General features: G+C 33.8%; 1 pseudogene; it reads right to left on the reverse strand.

Moving 5' to 3' along the window:
- Window positions 1–2,219: 2,219 nt before the first annotated feature.
- LOC106345113 lies at window positions 2,220–3,369 on the reverse strand (annotated as a pseudogene).
- Between the last annotated feature and the right edge of the window lie 2,320 nt (window positions 3,370–5,689).

Genomic DNA, 5,689 nt, shown 5'->3' on the forward strand with positions numbered 1-5,689 from the left:
CCATATTTGGCACAAGGTCTCTTAAAAAACGTGGGAGAAAGACATGTTCCTATCCAACATATATTCCCAATCTTTTTCTCATCCTCTTCTGAGGTTCCATCCTAGATGGCACATATGTATGTGGTGGTTTATTCAAAATCTCTTAGGATGGTATATGTCTGGTTTATGACCCGTATTCATTCTGAGATGTGACTATCTATGCTCACTTATATGGCCTGATGCATATTAACCTTACACATGTAAATCCTTGTGTCCCCAAGCATTAGGTAGTGGCCTTTGTAGTATAAAGAATTCGGCCAAGTCTTACTATGGTCATAGACCATGTCACACAGATTTGTAGTATGTTCATGGATCACAATTTGTCCTCACTCCCCCTCATGGACATACTATAATCACGTGGTACTTGGGACAATAGAGCCTAATGAGTTTCCGTTGTGTACATGTTACACAACGTGAGATTTTATGGGATAACTCTTTGTGCCTTTTGCAATATGTGCATCAATTTTTAAAGACCTGGATGGCTAATCCAGTCATGCCTTTGCCCATTGGTTCAATGTGGAAACCATTCATGCTCAAGTCTTTATAACTCAATGGGTCTTTTATTGGGTGAATAAATTTGTGCCCCTTTAGGCAATGTCGTGGTCTATAATAGAATGACTATCCTTTTATTAAGTTTTCATTGTCATTTATCAATCAAGAAATCATCAAGCAAATCAAACATGATAACTAAAAACAACTCTTATTATTGCTATAAAATTGTAAATGACAAGCAAATCAAAGCAAAACATAAAACATAAAATCAGAATGTCAAAATCTCGTTCCTTTAGTCAATGTATAAGCTAGTCTCACAATCCATATATTTCCACACGGCTTCCTTGGATTCCTCCTTATCATTTTTAGCCTCATTGGCTTCAGGGGGTCTCATCTCACTGTTTCGTTGCTCAATGTATCTTTTCTGAAGTTTTTCAAATCTGCTAATGGTATCTATAACTTTCTGCTCTCTTTGCTCAGTTGCCAATAGGCATGACAATAGGTCATTATAGGTGGTGAAACCCTTAGCCTTATGTGATAACAACAGATCCTTTGGATGGAATGTGGAATAGGTTTTATATAGTAAATCCTCATGTGTTACCACTTCACCACATAGTTGAAAACTATAGGTGATTTTCATCACAGCAGAATTATATTCGTCCACGGATTCAAAATCATGGAACCTGAGAATCTTCCATTCATTCATGGCTTTTCGCCAAAATGCCATTGAGTATCTGGAATTTAGTTTTGTCAAAAGGTCACAAGGATCCTCAATATTTAAGTACTGATCTCTCAGATCCTCAGTGAGATGATAGCTCATAATTGTTATGGCTCTATGCTTTTCACTTTCAATTGCATTATTGCCATCAATGATACATTTCTCGAGTCTTCTAGACTTCAGGGCAACTGAAGTGTTCATTAGGCAGCATAATCTGAAGGCTCAAATTTCGACATCTGAAACATATTATTAATCAGTTCAAGATGCAACCGAGTCAATAAAATCAATGCATACGGTTTCACAAGTCTCTCGACCAAACAATTAACTGCTCGACCATGGTGCGAGAAAAACAAGTATGCGAGGTCTATATGATGCTTTAGGTCACACGGCCTTATAAAATTGTGATGCAACAACCCTAGAGGTCGGATTTTATATCTGAATGCAATCAAAGCATCAATCATAACAACAATCATATTCAGGCCGATTTTTAATCAAAGTGAGACCAGGTCAATAATTCTTATGTTTTACTTTTCTTAAAACATTTAGTATGATCAAGCAATCAGAATAATAATGCAAGTATCATCAGATCATATTAGGGTTTCAAGGCCCATTTTTTTTGTTTGATTTTATCAATATCATGCTTTACAAAAGAATTAAATCAGATCAATCAGTCAATTTTAGCAATTCTCTAGCAATCCTAACAGTAAAAGAAAATTTTTCAGCAAGTAGAAAAGGAAATTTCAGGAAAAAAAGAAGAAGAAAATTTTCTACTTTTAGCAAAAAGAAAATTCACAATTCTGGACAGGTTATGGTTTTAATCAAAACTAGCAATTTTCCTAATCAGTTCATTCGATATTCAAACAATTAATCACAATATAGAAACTTGTTTATCAATCGATTTATGCAAAAAGAAAAATTAGGGTTTTCAGCAATTTAACAATTTTAAGATCAAATTCGATTCTAAACAGTTCTATTTACTCAAACAATCATCAAAGACTTTCCTTTTGCCTCGTGCATGTACTGGACCTTTCGGAATCTGCACCAAACTCGGAACATAAGAACACACAACCGGCCAATGTGTAGTTTTTCCTTGAGCAACTATTTTGAAGTAATTATCCTCTCCAATCGTGTAAGCTCTGCTGAAGTGATTATCACAAATCAATGCCACTTTCTTTTTCTCGTCGACGAAGAAACTCCTACACGGAGGAGACATCGAGAACATTCCCCTGAGCATGAACGGCTTCATATCAACTTTTAAGAAATTTCTCCACGACCTCATTGGCCTCAATCTTTCTTGTAATCCGTATCTCAATCGCATTTGTATCCACGCGGTAAATTAACACTGCAAGCTGTTCTTCTCTAACAGCAGATAGAATCACAGTTTCTCCATTACCGTAGTTAGATTCCAGATCAAGGCAATGTCTAAATCTCTCACTTGTAAAATCAAAACAGATTACATATTCTCTCATTCCAAGCCTTTCCCGAGCAACAAAGTAAGTATTTCCTTTCAAAGACAAGCCTCCTTGACCCTTATATGGTATAATCCAGTCAGGAGTGAGATGAAGAACCCTCTATGAATCAGACTTAAAATTGAATATTTCGTGCTCAACAGTAGTACCATAATTGTCATGGTGCAAAAACCTCAAGATTTTGTGGTTGTTCTTGTTGTCGTATCCGAGACAATACCTATCGAACTTTGAGAAAAATTTGCTGGGTTTGATCCACCTGGCTTGTCCCAAATACGGGTTCCATACCACGGAATCAGACTTCACCATACCTTTTTTGTGGAGGCAAAGCAATAAGCCATCACAATGATAGACGTCAGATACTGTGATATGGTTAAGTTGACCTATTGGCTCTGTAGATAGCTCAAATAAGCCATTTTTTTGCTTACGGGCTCCCTGGAGATCGACGCTCACTAAACAAGCCCTAGAATTACACACCCTGATCATCATGGTATCGTTAGCTGCTTTACCACGGTGCTTCTTTGTACAACTTTCGTCTTTATATAAATCGTTCCATTGTTTGCAAGTGGAACTAGCCGCTCGCTGAGATGTTAACGGTAGCCTAGAGAGTATCTCCTCTATCAAATCTTGTGAAAGATCAGAGATTCTTGTCATTGTTCAAGCAAAAAGAAAATTAGGGCTTTTTATTTAACTTGCCCAGTTATCTTTTTATAGAGACAACTAAGTTAGGTTACTATTTATGCGTTACAAAGACGCATATTCCGCTTCAAAAACTCCTTTTTCCTTCTCAAATATGGTTTAAGAAGTTAATTTAAGCTAAAGATTTTACAAGTTTTAAAATTTTAAAAATGGAAATTGTTTATGTGGTAGAATTCTTGATCTGATTTATTTTTCCTTTTCTCTTAATTTCCAAAACAGAGGAACCAGATGATCACGAATGTATGTTTCTTTTTATTCTAACATTACTATGTACAAAAACTCTAATACTTAAGAGGTTAATACAGATTTTCAGTAGTCGTTTTACTCTACTTCTTCTCTAAGCAAATCATATATGTATGCAGAATCTCAAAACGCATCAAACCAATACCTTTCCATTTTAGAGAACTCCTTCTCCGTAATCGTTCATCATCTATTTTAGGGATTGGTTATTGCAAAAAAATCTGTATTAGAGTCGGGCTGAGATGATCACGAATGAGAGTAAGTTCAGAAAGTCCAAAAAAAAGTTTATAACCCTCTTAGAGTCGGGTTGTACTTTAGAATATAAAATTTAAAAATATTTTTAGGCCGGACCATATCAAACCAAAATATTTTAGGATTTTAAGAGTTTTGAACTTCGTCAGGCCAGACCGACGCCTGGACATTTTATCTACGCCAGACCGGAATCGATTCAAAAATATCAGGTCCAAATCAAAAAAAAAATTTACAAGTACTTATTGGATCCAAAATTATTGTATCCGAAAGAATTAGAACTGAAAAAACCGGCCCAATAAACTCGTAGTCGAAAAAACTGATCCGAATAGACTCGACTCGATAAAAACCTATTCACGCCCGAGTTAAAAACATGTATATAAAAAACTATGATTTTTTGTGTTCTATTTTGTATATTTTATTTTATGATTTATTTGAAATATCTTTTGTTAACATTCTTTATTATTTTTTGTAATATTTTTAAGTAATATTAAGATTTCAATGTAAAATTTAGAGTTTGAAATTTTTTTATTTTAAATTATTAATAGTTTATTTTAAGTTATTTTGTAACTTTTTAGATATATATGACAAATTTTGACTAAATTTGATGGTGTTTGGGTATTTCATGTCTTTTTAGATCCTAAATACCCAATCCAAACCTAAAAATTATGGATCCAAGGGGCATTGCCCCCGCGCAAGCGCGGAATTTTGGACAGAATTCTTGTTTCATCTCAATATTTGTTAGGGTTATTGTAACTGTGAATTTTGCGTTTTGGGTTATCAATGTTTTTCAAGTTTTTTATTGTTATAGGATTAGAGTTGTGATGATGAACTGTGTATGCACTATTGTTCTCCACTCATGAAGGACTAAATTGTGTTAGTAATGTGATTAATATAGTTCGTGGTGTTGTTTGCTGTGTCACTGAGACTTATTGTTTGTTTGTCTTTTTAATTTGTTACTTGTACTCTTGAGATTACATAAATTATATTAAAGTTGTTGAGAATACCTTTTGTTTCTGGATATTTTTTTCTCTGTTTTGTTGTGTAAGTTGTATGTATTAAGTAATAATTTTTTTTATTCTTATTATGTTGGTTATATGTTTTTTTTTATTTTTAAATTTGTTGATTTTACTGAACCTTTACAACAAATAGATGAAGACTTGTAGAAATAACTATAAAACAAGTGATAATTAGTATTTGGGCCTTAAAACGAATATATGTATTTATCATAAGAAGACAATAGCATTGTTCCGTTGACATTAAGCATGTAAGTTATTTTCATAAGACAAGAGGAATGAGCAGGTGGAGATGCTGTTGTTGCCTTTGTATCTATTGGGATTGTCTCTTGTATCTGCTGGTGTGGTTGTGTTTGTTTCTCTTTTATTTGATGGGTAATATGTAAACAAAAATCATTGTTAGTTGTATTTATCAGAGTTTGTAACTTACTTTGTTTTTTTGTTTAGGTAATTTCACTGATCTAGGTTGTCATCTTCGTCTTCTTCGTAAGCATCCGCGAAAGTAAGCTTGTAAATTGTTAAATAGTTGGCCATGTAGTTTGTATTTGTTTAGTTGGCTCAATGTATGTGTCGTTGAGTTTTAGTTGAGTTGATTAGTTTGGTATATTTGTTTTGAAGTTTATTTGTAAGATTAGACAGAAAGAGAGGTGGTCGTTAATGATTCATTTTTTTGGGATTCTAGTTTTTGGTGTTTTGATTGTTTGGGTTATTGTGGTTTTTTTTAGGCTATAAAATAAAGATTTGTGTAAAATTAGATTGATATGTAAGGG

Source organism: Brassica oleracea, chromosome C5 (assembly GCF_000695525.1).
Source record: "Brassica oleracea var. oleracea cultivar TO1000 chromosome C5, BOL, whole genome shotgun sequence".
In the NCBI taxonomy this organism is placed as follows: domain Eukaryota; kingdom Viridiplantae; phylum Streptophyta; class Magnoliopsida; order Brassicales; family Brassicaceae; genus Brassica; species Brassica oleracea.